Genomic DNA, 17,963 nt, shown 5'->3' with positions numbered 1-17,963 from the left:
TAATCCTACCTTACTAGATGGTGACATTCACCCCAACCCAGGCCCAGCTGACCTCTCCCCTCAAATATGCTCTTCAAATCTTAATAATAAACTCCTCATTGGGCACCTTAACATTCAAAGTATAAACAATAAAATACCCCACCTTCATGCCCTCCTAGACACCTATTCTTTTGACATTCTATGCCTCTCAGAAACCTGGCTAAAATCAGGCACTAAGGACTCTGAGATAATACCCCAAGGCTATAACATACTTAGACAAGACCGAGCAAAACGTAAGGGTGGTGGAGTAGCAATCCTTTTTAAAAATCAACTTAACATCCCTACACTACCAACATGTCCAAACCAGGATAGCAAAATAGAAGCCAACACAACTAAACTCCAACTAAATGCTAAAAAAGCCCTTTACATCATATGCATGTATCTACCTCCAGGCAACAATATTCCAATATTAGAAGACTTTCTTAGTTGGGTTTCTACCACCTACCCACAGGAAATGATAATCCTAGGCGACTTTAACATAGACTGGAGTACTATTAATGCTGAAAATCCATCCGCTCATATTTATTTTATTTATTTATTTATTTTACATTTGTTGACCGGGATAGTCCGACTGGATACATGTCCATTTTCAGCGGAGGCCCGGGGAGAAAAGCTCCACATTAACAGTAAGTAATTACATGTTCATAGAATACAAATTAGTCTCAGGCACAGACTACAACATACATTTTCTCTTACTAGTCTGACCAAGAAGGATTACTTATAGCCAGTGTTATCGGGCACAGACGACAACATACATTTTCTCTTACTAGTCTGACCAAGAAGGATTGCTTATAGCCAGTGTTAAAAACGGGGGGGGGAGTAGGAGGGGTATAAAGAGAGAGAGGAAATTTAGGTTTAAAAGGTTAGACCTAAAAAAAGAAGATGTTAACTAGCTAAGGGAGAGTTAATCCGGGCTAGCACACTGGCAGAGCCAATGAGATTTGAGATGGTGATTTAATCTTTTTTTGAATAGGTTTAGTGAGGAAATGTTGGTGAGACTGGAGGGGAGGGAGTTCCATTTTTTTCCAATGGCAGTGGCAAAGAGTGCGTCACCCCCTCCATTATTGGATTTGACTGTTTGAGCTAGGAGCTTGTTTGAGGAGCGTAAACTATTGAGATTGTTGTAAGGTGTAATCAACTTTGTCAGTGCAGGAGTTTTGTCAGGTTGTTTCAGAATTTTAAAAGCCAGGATTAGTTGGCTCTGCTGGAGAAGGTTTGGGAATTCAATCCAACCCAGGTTTTGTAGGTTCGTACAGTGATGGGTTCTATAAGGCATCCCTGTTGCAAATCTGGCTATATGATTATAACAAGATGATAGTTTGTTAAGGTCAGATATATTAAGATTCGTAAGAATAGCTGAGGCATACAGGAGGGTAGAGAGAAGATGAGAGCGGGCAGTGGCCATTTTTGCACATGGAGTAAGAAAGGGTTTTATGCGATAAAGTGTCCCGAGTTTCTTGTTAACAGTTTTAATAGTCTGATTGATATGTATATCAAATCTAAGTTTATTATCAATGGTAACTCCTAATAGTTTAGTATTGGCGTCCGGGGAGATAATAGTTCCATTTTTGGAATGTATAGTGAAGGATGTGGGAGTGGTCTTTTGTGCAGGGTGGAAGAGAACTAATTTGTTTTTTTTTGGATTTAGAATCAGTTGATGTCCCGATAGCCAGGTCTCAACTGCAGTAAAACAGGATTGTGTTTTAGTTAAGAGGTCAGCAAGAGATGGATCAGAACAAACTAATGTCGAGTCATCTGCGTATTGTATGCAGGTGGCATCAGGTATGGCTTTGTAGAGGTCATTTATAAAGACTGAGAAAAGAAGAGGTCCCAGTATAGAACCTTGGGGAACTCCTATGGTGTTGGGTAGGAGACTTGAGAGCATATTCTGCCAGAGTACCGCTTGTTGCCTATCAGAGAGATAGGCATGGAACCAGGCCAGGGTTTGGTTATCTAGGTGGAGATTTTTTAGGGTGTTATGAAGTAGCTGGTGGTTCACCATATCAAAGGCCTTTGATAGGTCAAGAAAGAGAGCTGATGATATTCTTTTCTCATTCCGGTTATGGTTAATGGAGTCAGTAAAGAGAGAAGGGCAGTGGTTGTACTATGGTTGGGTCGGAAGCCATGTTGAGAACTGGTTAGCAGGTTATTCTGGGTAAGATAGCAGAGTAGTTGTTTGTGTATGCATTTTTCCATGATTTTGGCTAATGGAGACAGTATAGATATGGGCCTATAATTTGATAGTTCTGTAGATGAGCTACCTTTATGGATTGGTATTACATGGGATATTTTCCATATTGAGGGGATTGTGGATTCAACTATGGTACGATTGATGAGTATCGAGATGGGGTAGGCTATGACATCAGCAGCTTTTTGTAAGTATTCAGCTGGGAGAAGGTCAGCAGAGAGAGTAGTTGGTTTAAGTTTCTTCAGTAAGGATCGAATATAGTTGGTTGAGACAGTTTGAAATTTAAAGGTGGGTTTGGACTTTAGGGTATTTTCTGTTTTAGGGATGCTGACAGTTGGTAATTGGTTAGCTAGTGATTGTATGGTGTTAGTAAAGAAGGTGTTAAAGGAATTGGCTACTTCTTCTGGTATTTTATCACCTAGCATTTCTGGGGTAGGAGTTGATGATTTTCCTGGACGGAGAAGATTATTTAAACCAGCCCAGAATTTTTGAGGGTTATTTTGGTGTTTATTTTGTAGTTGGCTGTAGTAGCTTTTTTTGTCACGTACTATGTATTAATCTACACGGTTTCTCCCAAACTATCACCTCTACTACTAGAATCAATAAGCACAGTAAAAGAGAGAGCATATTAGACTGGATACTCACAAACAATATTAACAAAATATATAAAGTAGGCACCTTGCCAGATGATATCAGTGATCACTCCCTAACTTATATTTCTAGAGAAAAGTCAGATTGTGTAAACACCCCTAATATCCGACAAATTCGCTCTACCAAGCATTTTAATATAGACCTTTTTCTAGCTGAACTCAGCATCTGTAACTGGAATTCCTTAAAAACACTTCCTCTTGAGGATGCAGTTTTATTCTTTAATACTACTTTCTTATCCATTCCTGATAGACATGCTCCAGAGCGATCCATTAGAATGAAGTCAAAAACTGTCCCATGGCTCTCCAAAGATACTAAAAAACTCATCCTCGCCAGAAATAAAGTTTGGACCAAATTGAGATGCCACAGAAATAGCCCAGATTTTCTTCACTTCCGCCAGCTTAGAAATCAGGCTAAAAAAGCTATAATCTCAGACAAGAAAAAATACTACTGTGAACTTCAGCAAACCCATCTTAATAACTCCAGACAATTTTGGTTATCTGTGAATAGACTCCTCTTCCCAGGTACTGCCAAAACTCCCTCCCCACTAAATGCCAACCCAGACACTCCTCTCCTAACTGCAAATACTTTTAACTCTTTTTTTTCCGATACTATTCAATCCCTAGCCAGACAAATGAATACCAACAACTACTACCCCCCAAACAACCCAGCTAGCTCTTCTTACAACTTCTCTCTAAAACCTACACCTACTTCCTACATCTATAGACTCATTCACAAACTGAAACCTTGTACTCCTTCAGCTGATAAGCTCCCTCACTTTTCCTCCAAAAGCAGCCAAAGAAATTGCATACCCTATATCCATACTCATAAACAGAACTATCCAAGAGGGATCCATCCCAGATATCTGGAAAGTCTCTCATATTATTCCACTACATAAAGGCAGCAACTCTACTGACTACTCCAACTATAGACCAATTGCTCTCCTTTCACCCTTAGCAAAATTTATGGAGAAATGCATTCACCAGCAACTAGTACAATATCTGTCTCTTCACAACATTATAGCACCCTGTCAGCATGGCTTTAGACCTCATCACAGACCCACCACTGCCCTTCTTTCTTTTATAGATACTATCAACAAAAATCGCAACAATAATCTTCTTTCTTCTGCTCTTTTTATTGATCTCTCAAAAGCATTCAACATGGTCAATCACTCTCTCTTAACTAACATTCTTGAATCTCTCTCGCTTGATAACCTAGCTATTAAATGGTTTAGATCATATCTTAGCAACAGGCAGCAAGCAGTCATATGGGAAAACCATATCTCTTCTCTTTTGCCAATTTCCATCGGAGTTCCTCAGGGCTCCATTCGTGGTCCTCTTCTCTTCTCTCTCTTCATCAATGATCTTCATTCTGCTATCCCACAAGTGACATGCATTCAATATGCAGACAATTCGACCCTTATTTGTTCTGCTCCTTCCACCACAGAACTGATCTCACTTACCCAAAACATATTTAATACTGTTGAAACATGGTTCTCAAAATGATTCCTCCTACTTAATGCCAAAAAAACTAAACTTCTCCTTTTCACCCCCACCACTCGTACCACCCCATTACATTTCTCCATCTCCTCTAACACTAACACTATCATCTCACCTGACTCTACAACAAAACTGCTAGGTATAACTATCAACAATAATCTCTCCTTCAATCAACACATTAATTACACCATCAAATTAGTTAACAGAAAAATAGGATCCCTATATAGAATTAAACCTTTTCTAACCCCAGCAACTAGAACCAAAATAGCCCAATCCCATCTCTTATCTTCACTACTATATGCCTCCTCTATTTATACCAATCTTAAAAAAAGCAATCTAGCTAAATTAACAACCTGCTATAACAATATTGCCTGCTTTGCCACTGGTAACCCTTTCAGAACCCACCATTGTCTAAACTTAAAACTTCTAGGCTGGCTTGAATTCCAAAACTACTTGCTTATCCCTCAACTCTCTACTGCACATAGTATACTTTATCAACCTGACAACACCCCAATTCTTTCTCAACTGATAATCCCCTATAACAATTTCAACTCCCTACGCTTTTCTCATAAACTAATGGCCAAAGCAATTAAGTCAAACAACTTTGCTGGTGACTGTCTTTTCACTAATACAGTAGGTAGAAACTGGAATCTTCTTCCTAGTGACATAACTCTGACTACATCTTTGCCTCTTTTCAAACAGAAAATTAAATTGTACTTCCAAAACCACTGGCTCTGTTCCTGCAGTACACCTGACTAATTTATCTTATTTATTACTTTCTTACTCCTCTACTCCTCTCCTCTCCACTCCAACTCCTGTTTCGGATTCTACCACTATTAGAACTACAAGTATTATACTTTCTCTGTAAAATTGTTGGAATTGAAGAACAGTACCTTTCTTATTTTTTTGAGAAAACTTGTTACATTACTGTTGAATATCTCTCTTGCAGTGTTATTAATCCTTAAGTTGTATTTTTTTTAGCAATATATTTCTTATGTAATGTACTAGTAGAAAGTGGAGCTTTTCTCCCCGGGCCTCTGCTGAAAATGGACTTGTTATCCAGCCAGACTAGCCCGGTCAACAAATGTAAAATAAAATAAAATAAATAAATAAAATAAATAAATATATATATATATATATATATATATATATATATATATATATATATATATATATATATATATATTTATATAAATTTAGCTATCTATGTATACAGGTTCATAGGTAGTTGCTAAAAATGAAGTCCACGAGGACTTTGAAGAACGTAGCCCAATTTCCTTAGTACTCTGACTTGCTCAGAGTTGCAAAGAGTGCAAATGGAGGTTGATGGAATTAAACCCTACAGTAAAGTAAGCAGTTATTTAACAACTCAAAGCCATAATCATTTGCACTAACTGCCAGACTAATTTTATAAAGGCAAAATATCAAAAATTGGTTTTATCTGGGGGGTATCCGTCCTGTCCAAAAGCTGATGTCTGAAATCCATGCACCACTAAAGTAATTTTATCAGCTCACATGATGATAGATTTTTATAGAAAGTAAAAAAAGCTTTCACATTTTTTTTCCTTTTGTAAGTTTCTTTTAGCTTATATTGTAATTTAGCAAGTTTTAACTTTGTTCATGTAACTTACTCTGATAAGATTGCACACATAGTATCCTCAGCTTCTTTATAAAATAGATGGTTAGATTATAAACTGGAATAGGTCTGTGACAAAAAAAGTCATCTCACACTCTGCTGAAACCACTACCAAAAAAGTCAATATTGTACCTAGCTGACGAGTAAAAAAGTTGAAGGATACTTTGATGCCCGTGTACTGGACCAGCAATCAAGGAGTCTCACTTCTCACCACTTACACCAGTGAGGGACTTGCATATAGTGAAAGGATAATAAATACACCCACAGTAAGCTACAATTTCCCTAAGAGCATACAGAGACCGCAGTCAGTCTGGGGCTGGTTTCTCCCTTTCTCTCCAGAGCCCCAATAAGACTCCCCACTGGCACAGCTATAGAGTCCAGATCTCAGCCTAGTGGGCAAGCTAAAACTTCCAACACCCTCTCGGTCCAACCAGTGCTTCATGTCCCTGCCCAAGTATACAACCACACTGACACTCTCGGGAAGGCTGGCACAGACCCTCCAGCTGTGCCCCCTTTTTTGCTCAGTCTAAAAGGTAGTACCAGCTGCCACCACCTACTATCAACTACTAAAAAGGCCCTTAACAAATGGTATCCAATTATACTGTCCAATATTATTATCCAAGTGCTTAAATGTGACTGGATAGCAAGGCTATTGGAGTGGCTGTGTACAATATCTCTAAATACATGCAATGTACTCTTAGAGCTTAAATTATCTCTACACAAAACAGCCACAGTTGAAAGGTTTAAAAATATTTAATAATAAATAATAAAAACACAAGACAATACTTATTACTACACAGTGCTAGTCAAGAGTTCATAGATCACAGAGAAATACTTAAAATAATACAGTGGAAAAGTTCTGACATCAATACAGAAAAAAAACTAATCCAATCCTCCTATTTCCTACCTATATCTAAGAGAAAACACAGTTCTAAAATAAACTTACATATAGACTTCAGAAAAAAAAAAACGTAAAAAAAGACAAAATGATGACTGTCCGCACAAATAAAATGTTGAGCGCTTTCTTTCATTTTACTCACAACAAACTTCTTCAGAACTTACCAGTGAATCAATTAGTCAAGTTTAAATACAAAAATTTGATTAATAAATAAACCAATCAAATGTTCATTCATCTAATTGTTAATTAATACATACCATTTTGTTAAAGGCAAAAATATCAAATGTAAAATATTCCACTTGACATGTATACAAAAAGCATATCGCACATACAAATGTGTGCCTGCTACAACAATACTTGTCAGATAAATTATTTAATAGTATAATCTCTCATTTAAAAGACATTTAACATTTAAAGTCTCATTCAGACCAGGAATATGATCTGCCCTAAGGGAAACCTGCCATCTAAGCTCCTTATTTTCAAGGGCATTGTTAAATTCTGTGACAAATGGAGTCATGTCTATTTCATTCAACACACAAAATACTATTTTTTTGAAACCTGCAATGTTTGCAGTTATAACACAGATAAGTACCAATAGCTCTTCTAACAGTTTTATGTTCTCCTATTTCTAAAATAGACTTTAGACTTGCAACCTTTTTTATAAATGAAATGTGGGTGGTCCCCTAATACTCTAGCTAAATCTCGGTTTCCGAAAATTACTTTCCAGTTGTTAGAAATTACCTGTTTAATACTATAGCAGTCAATACTAATAGGAACAGGAAAGGTCCATTTCTTTTGCTTTCCTAACATTTCTTAAAAATGTTTTAAATAAATCAGTATAATAAAAATTAAAATAATAATACATTGTAAAATACATATGTAAATCTACACACACATTAAGTAGACATTATGGCAGGTGAGGTTAGAGGCTGACAAAAAGCCGGGGTTCAATGAAAGCATTAATATTAAATGTTTTTTTAAAGAATAGGAAATTAAGGGTCAGGAAGAATTCATTTTTATAAATTTGTACTTAATGTGTATGTAGATTTACATATGTATTTTACAATGTATTATTTGCATTTTTATTTTACTGATTTATTTAAAACATTTTTTATCAGAATTAAATGGAACAATGAATTATTTAATTGACAATATATTTAATTGATTAATTAGTTGATTTTTATTGGTTAGTGTATATATTGGTAGAGTGGTTTTGTATGTGTTATTCTGAAGAAGTCATTCTTGATGAAAGTGTTAAATAAAGTTTTTGTACACTAAAGGAAGTTTTCTCCAGCTTTTACTGACCATCAGCTATCCTTGCCTGCTTCTGGTTTGGTTCGTTTTTTAGGTTTGGTATATGTATTTTTTCTTCATTATTGACTGACTCACATCCTCAATGATTTACCAGAAAGTCAAACACATTATGACCGACAGGGTAAAAATAACAGAAAAACTGTGGACAATCTGCAAATCAGGGACTGTTGAGCGGTATGGGTGCTTGTGTGTCTATGCATGAATGGGTGTGTATGTCAGTGTGATCACATGGCTGAGATACCATGCTGTTTTTCTGTGTGTGTGTGTGTGTTTGTGGGGGGTAGATATCTGTGTGTGTGTGTGTGGGGGGGGGGTGAATGAAGATGGTATCTGTGACAATATGATGCATGGGCCAGCACTAGTATTTACCACTAGCAAGCCACAGTAGTCTGCTTCACTATGATCATGTTTTTTTTTTTTTTTTAATTCTTGCAGCATTTTGAAACTATTACATTTTTCTACCCTTTCTTACAACACCTGTAAAAGCAATTACTTTTTTATAAGACCAACATTCTGCATGTTGCTTCTACAGTATCATTGCAGCCTTACATCTTTACCTGCTAATGCTCTGGCACAGTTATAGTATGGGAGATTTTTTTGCTTTTATTTTTCATTGTTTACTTTTTTACTGCAACCATCATTTCTGTTTTGTTCTACTTTCTATTCTTGTTTTTTAGCCTCACAACCCTTACAGACATAGGCCAAAGTTTTACCATAGATGTTATAAGAAAAATGATGATATAGTGACAATTCTACTCAATTAAACTTAATAAAAATATAAAAAAATGATACTGGTTACACATTAATGCATAACAGGATGTGAAAAATTCAAAAAACTGCAGGATTATATCAGTAATTAATGAACGGTTGAGGAAGTACATGTGTCAAAGCCCTCCACATGGGAATGCAGGAGGGCTTACCCTTGTAAGAATTCCCATGATTTGGTGAGATGGGTTTTATTTATTTAGTACTATGATTTTGCAGTTATCAATGCAAGTGTCATACCTTCATAATGGAATGAATTTACTTTGGTTTTATTTATAAATTAATGTAAATTCTTGTCTTCTTTTGTGTATATTATACAGTGTTCAATGGCAATGCCAGGTTAAAGAAAATCATTAGACACTCTATGTCTAGCTTTAGAAAGAAAATCAGATGCCTAAGAAAGTCAGTTATGTGGGTTATTAAGAAAGGGTCATAATGTCACTATGCTGTTCTATATGGCACAGAAAAAGTAGCTTTCATTCCCTAATTCTAGTCTAGTAGGCATGATTATGAGCATAATGCAATTATATTGGGGACAGGGTTGCATAATAGAACATCATGTCCAAAATAGCAGTAATAATTGCACTGTTGATTCAGCGACTTTTGGGTAGTCATTTGTCCTAAAGAAATGCTGCAAGAATGCCCAGCATTATGTGCTTTTATATGCAAAACTACACGCATCATAGCTGCAGCATGCACAGTGATAGCAGACTATATATGGCCACTGCAACAAAGTGCCAAGTCATTTCATTATATAAACGGGGGAAAGGGAAAGATATTAGCCTGAAAAGAGCAAGCAGAGGATCAAACAGAAAGTCAGTCTGCAGGGAGTATAGGTTGTAGTGGTGAAGTGGAGCACATTTTTTATGGGACAGGTGCTCATTTTCTATTCTTTAAAAAAGGTAGGGGTGAAGGTAGCAAGGAAGGTATAAGAAAGAAAGGAGAGATAAACAAACAAACATACAATACAGACAGAGGAAGGGGAATGCCATGATGGGAGATAGGGTGAAGTATAAAGGACCTGTCTGACCACCTCAGAGGACAATAGCTTAGCTAGGGTGGCACCTACCCGGGAAGCAAAATGATGGGAAGGCATGATCAGTCGATCCTGATCTCTAATATAGTACTGGCTTTTAAAAGTCAATATTGCATTTACAGTCAAATATGAGTACTGCAGTGTTCCATGTTTGGTTTAGGCAGTGTGCTACAATTTAAAGTTACAAAAAAAACACATTTTTAACTAAACCCCGTGCACTGTAGTGCTCTGTACAGGCAGGATATAAACTGCACCGACTGTTTGCTACAATTGTAACAAGTAATTTGCTACAGCCTCTGAGAAGATTTTTTAATTTATATTTGTAAGTAAAATATAAGCACTGTAGCACTTTGTGCAGGCAAGGTATACAATGTAGCAAATGTTTGCTCTATTTGTAGCAAGCAGTTTGCTACAGTATATAATAAGAAGATATTATGATTATTATTATTTTTAATAAAATGAAGGTGGGTCAGGGCAGAGCTCAGAAATATGACCTAAATAGCTAGGTGGGGGGAGGGGAGTGTTGTGCATCTTGTCACTTGTTTAGTGTGCCAGTAGAAGGAACATACATTTTTTGCTCTTCACTTGAAGAGCTGAGGAGATGGGGGTGGTAGTTCATGGTACAAGCACAGGGCACTGGTTGAGCCAGCTATGCATCTGCCAGATGATAAACCACCAAAGTAGGCATCCTGATGTTAGCCCACCTCAGTCATGACAAGCCACTACACCTGAAACCTCATGATCCAGCAGTACCACTGCAGACCAGTCTTAGTGGCGGAACACTTAACATTGTCTTAAGGGGTAGCCACAAAGGTTATCAGGGAGCACTCCAAGTTAACCTATGCACAGTGACCTTCATCACCTTTGAGAGATGTAGACTTGGCGACTGCTGGGAACCCTGCATAAGAATGGTGCCTGGTACAGAGATAGGTGTATATCACCTCATCTCACCCTGCACTACTCCAGACTCTGTAGAATGCAGAAGAATTAGAAACAAGTGCAACCATATATCTCAGCCTCTTATCACAAGAAATGTGGACAAATCCAAAAATAATATGGGGCAAAGGCCCCAAAAGAGGAACAAATGTTTAATATTGTTCTTATAAACTTAGAAAGTAGCTAGAATAAAATGTTTTGTGTTACCATTCATTTTCTGAAGGATATAAAGCCTGAAACTCAAGTCTCTATCATTATTTAGAAAATTCAATTTTCTCTGATTTTCCAGAAAAACACAATTTTTATGAGGAACCTACTAAAAATACGAGATACAAAATCTGAGCATTTTGCAAAAATCTGGACAGCTGATAGGTATGAGTACAACAGACCGGTGCATGTTTATGACAATTTATTAAAATACGGCAGCACTTCTTAGATAGGTCATTCAATTGAATTCAATCTCCTTGGTTAATGATGAATGTAAAATATTCATTGTGTTACGTATCACTGTCAACTGAAGAAAATTATAGAAACAGGTGGAAGGCAGAATGTACAGTGCCAGACCAAGAGCAGAACACCTGCAGTTAAAAAAATATCTCCCTCTCCTTAACCTCTGTCGTCCACTGGTAGAGCAGGTCTAGGTTGTGCTGCCACAAGTCACTGTATCACTACTTCCACTGCTTGTCAGAGTAAGTAATGCTAATGGTATCACTTAGCACCTTGGCAAATTGGTGCAAGCTTCAGTTTTATACAGTGGGTCATCAGTCCATTGAAGCAGATGACTGAACAATTTTGTTTGCTGACTGCAACAGACGGGTGCCCTGTTGATATTGGTGCCTGAAAAGTCCATACCCACTCTGCAGGTCAGAATGATGAAGAAATTGGTATCCCTTTGTGCACAGCCTCATGTACTGCACATCATGTGGCACAAGTTCTAAGGCAGTATGGTTACATAATGTAAATTATCACCTGTGTAGACAGCTAGTGATAAGATATTCAGGTATGCATGCACTTGGCACATAACCTCCCAATTTGGGCATGTGAAGAGACAAGCATGAAAGCACTGACTGTGGCTGATAATGTATCCCATTATAGCTGTAATCTGCAGATTACTGTGCTAAAGAAAGTATCTTTTGTAAGTTTTTTATCTATTCCTTCTAGCATGTCGAGGGATCAGTTGCTAGTGACCTGCCCTGCTCAGCTGATGAACCTGGGAATATTGAGGCAATGTTACAATTGCCTCATGTACACAGACAACCCTCTCCTTCTCCCACAAAACACAAATACATGCGAGAGATGCAACTATACAGCCAAACTGGAGGCCGAGCTCTCTCAACATAAGACTGGCAAGACCAGACAGGAGGAGAAGGGTACCACACACACCACACACCCAGTCTCACATAGTACTATCAAAACCTCAAATCTTACACATAAACACACAAAGACATACTCGGAGGCTCTGATCAAAAATCTACCAAAACAGCAGAGGCCACCAAAGCAGACACGCAAACAACCACTACCTCAAGACACAACACATGCAACACATAGACCACACAGTCAGTGTGCTAAACAGTCACAGCCCTTAAGGCCAAACACAATGCCAGACACACTCGTCATTGGTGACTCCATAGTCAGGCACACTGACGTCCCGCTCACCAGATTGAGTAAGGAAAAGGTCACAGTAAGCTGCCTGTCGGGCGCTAGAATCCACCACATAATGCAAGCACTCAGGTCTCTCAACAGCAGGTACAAGTACGACTCAGTCATTGTCCATGCTGGTGTAAACGACCTGAAATGTACCTCCTTGGACTACATGAAAAGAGACATTGAGGAGCTCTCTGATTATGTAGCCCAGGCAGGTATGACCCTGACCTTGAGCAGTATCCTACCTTCACCAAGAATGATGCCACAATACGAAGATAAGATGATCAGCTTTAATAATTGGCTTAAACTCTGGTGTCATTCAAAGGGGATCCAATGTCTGTCTGCCTGGGATGACATGCTGGACAAGCCATGCTGCTTCAAGGGACGGCTTGCACCTGTCACCCTGGGCTTCGGATATTGGCAAAGGCTCTTGCCACCCCTATAGTGCCTTTTTAGGCAAGGCTCAAATTCTAAACCTACCACCCTAGAACACAAAAAGGAAAAACTAAGGGTAATGCTGCTCAATGCCAGAAGTCTCAACCTCAAGATGCACGCACTCGAGGCCCTTCTCAGTATGGAGAACATCGATGTCTGTGCTGTGACTGAAACCTGGTTCAAGGCTCCTGAGAGCACCCCAGCACTATCAGGTTTTACCTCATACCATGCGTTCCGGCCCCAAAATCCGGACAACACCAAGAAAGGAGGGGGGGTGTCCATATTCATCAAGGACACCCATACCTCAAGGTTGGTGGCAACGCATGATGCATCGGAGACCATCCAGGTGCAATCAACCATAGGCAAAACTGCTCTGCAATTTGTAGCATGTTACAGGCCACCCTCTCAAACTCAGGAAACTCACATAGCCTTCCTGAAAACACTGGAGGGGATAAATGTATCTCCAAACACCATCATACTAGGTGACTTCAACTACCCTAATATAGACTGGGATCAGTACTCAAGCCCAAACACTCTAGCCCAAAGATTCCTGGAGTTCATAAAGTCAAATGCCATGGAACAACTAGTCACCATCCCCACAAGAGGTGAAAACATACTTGACCTCATCATCATGAACATGGGATCACAATGTTCATCACCGGAAGTATACCCCTCACTGGTGAGATCAGATCATAAACTAATCTCACTGGAGGTCCTCATCCCAACCCACCTGAGATAAAAAAGACCACAGTGAAGAACTTCTCAAAAGCCGACTTCACACTTCTAAAAACTAGTGTGGTCTCCTTTAAGGCCCCTGAGCTGGCGGTAAACATTACCCAAGCCGCTGAATCACTTACAAATGCCTTCTACCAGCACCTACAGGACTGCATGGATCAGGCAATCCCAAACAAAACAAAGACTCTTTGTACCAAAGGCAAGCGTCCAGTCTGGTGGACCCCAGCCATAAACAAGCTCTACAACAAAAGGAGGAAGCTACTACAAGATAGAGCAAAATCCTTAAAAGGTAAGACACCTTTGATCACTATAAGTAAAAAACTAAGAGCTCTCATAAAATCATCCAAGGCAAATTTTGAGAGAAAAATCGCTAAGGACTCAAAAGACAATCATAAGGCCTTCTTTAGCTATGTTAGAAATCTGGGAGGAAACTCCCAGATATGCTCAGAATTAGTTCAAAATGATGTGAAAATTACTGAACCTACAGACATTGCCAATATACTGGCTGACAGGTTCAGTGCAAACTCCAAAAGGAGAGATATCTATACCAGAGGATTGTAGCCCCCCAAACATCTCTAACGCCCAGGTGAGAACTGCTCTCTCTAAGGTGAAAAACACAGCATCCATGGGACCGGATGGTGTCCCCGGCTGTGTGCTCCACAAACTCAATGAGGAATTAAACCCACAGTTAGGACAGGTGTTTAATCTTAGCCTCACCTCAGGATACGTACCCAAGGAGTGGCGCACGGCAACTGTGGTCCCACTTCACAAAGGCGGTGCCTCCACCGACCCTGGAAATTACCGTCCCATCAGCTTGACAAGCCTGATCTGCAAAGCTTTGGAGAGGATCATAATGGAACTCATAAATAAAGACATAGGGAACTTGCAGACTTTGGATCCAACCCAGTTTGGCTTTGTCAAAGGCAGATCATGCCTTTTAAACTTGGCCGACTTTTTCGAAACAGTCACCAAGGCCATTGATGAGGGAAAGGCAGTCCATACAGCCTACCTCGACCTGGCAAAGGCTTTTGACACAATACCCCACTCAGGTATCGTCGAAAAACACATCAGCTTAAATGTAAACCCATACATCACAAGATGGGTTGCAAACTGGCTAAGTGACAGAACCCACAGGGTCAGAGTTGCTGGCGCCATGTCAGACTCAAAGCCTATCACAAGTGGGGTCCCACAGGGCTCAGTCCTGGGCCCACTCTTGTTCGGCATCTACTTTTCTGAAGTACAAGCAAACACAGGAGGGTTATGGCTGACAAAGTTTGCAGATGACTGCAAACTGGGCGCCATAGTCGAAAACACATCTGACACAGATATCCTTCAGAAGGGTCTCACAGAAACAGATAACTGGTGCCAGAGCCATGGCCTAAAGTTAAACGCCAAGAAATGCATAGTCATACCCTTCGGGAAAAACAAGGTTACCCCTAGCTACCATATAGGTGGCAATCCACTGAGCACAGAAGAAGTTATCAGAGATCTGGGGACTCAGGTTGACAGTAACCTATCGTTTGACACTCACGTTGCTAAAGTAGTTAGGAAGACCTTCTACATTGCCCACCTGATCATGAAGGGATTCACATCTAGATCAAGGGAGGTCATTGTCCCCCTGTACTCATCACTCATCAGACCAATGATTGAGTACAATGCTCCATTCAGAATATATCTGACCCGACATCTGCAGCAGCTGGAAAGGCCCCAAAAGTTTCTCACCAAAAGGATAAAGGGTCTCAAAAATATGTCTTATGCTGCCCGACTGAAAGAACTTCAGCTCTATTCAGTAAACGCCACGCCTGCTCAGAGGTGACCTGTGCCTGACATACAAGGCCATGTCAAACCCAGATTTGATGAACATGCTTCACCTCAAAAAATCTAGATCCCTCAGAACTACAAGGGCGGGAGACTTAAACCTTGACACGGTCATTAATAGGACATGCTGGAGGGACAGATTCATCACCCAAAGACTCCCTATGCTGTAGAACAAACTCCCGGTACATGTGAGGCAGAGCACCTCACTGGCCATGTTCAAGAGAAATCTTGACCAATGGATGGGAGATCGCAGATATACCCCAGGGATTACCTCAGTGTCTCTGCTTGTCAGAGGCACAGCAAAACAATGGGCATAGTTTTCTTCAAACTAAAGGGGTGGCGAAAGCCACAAAAACTCTGGGCTAGGCTTATAAATGCCCTTGGGCAGATAGCCTAGTACGAACCTATGAACCTATGAACCTATAATCTCATTAGCATAATCACTGCATTGCAACACCTGTTTTGGCATGCTAAAAGGCTGATCATCATATTGCAAAAGACAAAGTTATGAAGAGTAACAAAGGTCTTGGAACTACAGCAGACAGAGTATACTGCCATATAACAAAAACTGACAGCAGAATGGACAAATGTGAACATAACGTAGGGTAGCTGTGCGCATAAAGCAGTGCAGGGAATCACTATCAACAAATACATATCAGAAGAGTGAGTGGGATAAAGTAGCATAGGATACGACAGACGATTGTCATGCTGAGTGGCAGTCTCTCTGACAAGAAGTAGTACAAGGTCAGAACACATGCAGACCTGCTGTTGGGGGGGTCTGGCTTACATGGAAAAAGAGTAAAAGATCAAGATAGATCATCATCCTGCTGTGAGGGACTCACCATAACAAGGAACAGGGAATCCGATCAGAATGGGTTAGCCTCCTGCTGAGGAGGATCTACAGCATTGCACGCAATGCACATAAAATGCAAAACATGCTGCACAGGATATGAGGCCTCCTGTACATAAGCAACAGCATGTGCTGTCAACACAGTGCTGACAGATGACAAGTGATGAGAGAAGATCCGTTGCTATTGCCACTGTAGCACTTTGTTTGAATGGTGGCAGCATAACAACAGATCTGTGGCCAGTAAATGTGGGCAGGGGACTGCACTGAGATATTGCTGACTAGGAAAAACAATCATGCACACATACCGACTGTCTGACATATGTAATCCTATGGTATACATGTTGTGTTATTGGACTGAGGGAATAATAACTGTTGTAAAGCAATGACACACCACAGACAAAGGTACTACTACAGGTTCTACACACACGCCAGGTATGTTCTCAATAAGGGTAAAGCTGACAATGGCTTCTAGGTTCTAAAATTAGAAGGAGTGGTGTGGGACATTAGTACAGTTCCTGACCACAACTGGACAGTATAGAAGTGCATTGCAAGGTCACTTATAAGATACTATATGCAAAAACCAAGATACAGAATAATACCAGAAACAGATCAGCTACAGGAGGTTGACCACCAACACAGAGACATCTCACAAAGTTGGAAAAATTCCTGGTAGCACTGTCTGAGAAAGGTGAGCAAACTTGCATACTTGACAGTTGCTCAGATGTGGTAGCTGGGCTGTAACAGTTGCCTGTCTGTCTATAGAAGAAGCCTCAGTTTAGCACTTTCATAAGTCATTATGGTAGTTCAGTTATCTATTAGTGTAAATGGTGTAATCATCAGAACACTTATGTATACCTGTTTTGTAGGGACATCAGACCTGCAACTTCAGGTTAGGTACATAGTTAGCATGTTGCATTCTCTGTGGCAAATGGTGGTGGGTGTGACATCTACAATCCTACATCATCATCAGTATGTTATCTGTATGGTTACAGAGCCTATTCAATGGAAGGGGCTCTAACATAAGATGTCAGAGCATGCCTGATGCCAGCAGGACACATGTGGCTGATAATAATGATGTAATCATGTATATGTCACTACTAGACTGCAAAGTGGCACTATCAGCAACACTAACATTGTTATCCAAGATGATGGAGAAGAGGAACGATGAAATTCCAGCATCCACTATCTTTATCACTGCATATCCTTTCCATATTAGACTGAACCAAGCTACACATGCATCACCAGCATAGACAGCACCAGTGAGCCACACTGCATTTAAGTTACATGCAGCCACTATAGGAGACAGTTGTGTAGGTGAACATTTTTACCATGACTCCAGAACATTCCCTAATTTGGGTGTCAACCTTGAAAACAATTAACAGGTGTGGATGGTCAGTGCTTTGGGCACAGATTGTCACTACACATGCCCCATTTAACAGATGATGACTGTACTATCTCCAAGAGGAAACACAATTGCTGCAGTGACTGTGGGGCATCCTGCAATGCAAGCAGAGTGGTATGG

Source organism: Protopterus annectens, chromosome 2.part2 (genome assembly GCF_019279795.1).
Source record: "Protopterus annectens isolate FY-2018-M chromosome 2.part2, PAN1.0, whole genome shotgun sequence".
In the NCBI taxonomy this organism is placed as follows: Eukaryota; Metazoa; Chordata; order Ceratodontiformes; family Protopteridae; genus Protopterus; species Protopterus annectens.
This window is presented reverse-complemented; position numbering follows the sequence as displayed.